Consider the following 1,544-nt stretch of genomic DNA (forward strand, 5'->3'; position numbering starts at 1 on the left):
ACTGAAAAAATACATAAGAGAAACATGTTTTTTTTGTGTGTGTGTGTGTGTGTGTGTGTGTGTGCAACATAAACAACCATTAATTTCGTAAACAGTTTAACTTGCATTAAAAAAAGCATGCAGTCTGAATTCCAGCTTCTGAACCGACCCCAGAGAGCCTTCTTTGTGACTGTAATTATTTATGCCATATGAAGAGCTAATTTGAATGTTAAAGTTTAATTGTTCAATTATCACTGGATGTGAGAGGAGGCCTTGATGCCATTTCATCATGTTTGAAAATAGTGGCGAACCCCTCATGCCACGCATTGTAATAGTTGGCAATTACAGAGAGGGCTCTCTGCCTGAGTTGATTGATGCAGGCTGGCCCTGCTGAAAAGCCTTTGCTACCTGCCTGCTGCAGTCATCGGCGCTGAAGAGTGCATCCATTCAGCCTGCAGAGCTGAACCGGCGTGGAAAAGGGCCTCAACTCGCTCCTGATAGACAGCATAAACACCAACTCTGTGAGGACTACTGAGGACAACATGTTAAAACAACATTATCTCAGAGTAAACAAGAGGACTCGCTTTAGACGGCAACTGAGAAGAAAAAAAATCTTATACACTTGTTTGTTCAGAAGATCAATCAGGTCTGGTTTAGATCAATAAAAATGCTTTTTTTTTTTTTGGTTTACTATAAAAAAGGGTTGCTTTTCTTCACAGCCTCTCCTCAGCCTGACTGTTAGTAAAAGTCTGTCACTTTCAGTTTTTCAGCTTTCTGCAGCATTCAGCATGTGTGGCTCCTGAACTCACCGTCACACCGTGGATTTGAGGCTGAAGGGATTCATTCTTACAAAAACATAACTCGCTTTCACGGTAAAAACTTGCTACAAGGGGCTCTTTAGTTGCAGTTATTCAGTTTTGTATTATTTCTGCTCATCTGTTTCAGTTCAAAATCTTGGTTACTAAATAACACACAGTGGACAAATTATGTTCATTTATATAGAACAAGTATGGAGCGTGAAGCAACACCTTAGTGACAACTAACAAAAATCATACGAGAGCTGATATTTACCTTTCTGATTATAAAATTCAATCAACATCCAAGAGGCTCATCATGGAGACAACTGAAGACCAAATTTGTCAACAGCATCTTGCATCATTGCTGTGATTGCTGACAGCTGTAATTTAGACATTTGTCATGTAATTACAGCTCCGCCATCAGTTCCGAATGACCTGGGATGTTGACCAATGATTATGGTATATTTCACGCTCTTTCAGGGGCCCAGATGGATATCTGGGAGACAAAAGGGAGTCCTTTGCTCTCAGGCAGCAGCTTTTCAATATTCTCATTAGATTACTAAATTACCATATGTGTCTAATTTGTAATTAGTTCCCTCCTAAGAATGGGTGATACAATTCCTTTGTTTGAGGGCGGGCACTCTATTAAAAGACATTACATGCTTAAGAGCTGCAATAACAACACTGGAAGATATTTTTATTTTTTAAGAATGGGTTTTTACAATCAATTTGCTCTTATTTAGTTTAAGAAGAAAATATGAATTTTAA

Source organism: Salarias fasciatus, chromosome 8 (assembly GCF_902148845.1).
Source record: "Salarias fasciatus chromosome 8, fSalaFa1.1, whole genome shotgun sequence".
Classification (NCBI taxonomy): Eukaryota; Metazoa; Chordata; class Actinopteri; order Blenniiformes; family Blenniidae; genus Salarias; species Salarias fasciatus.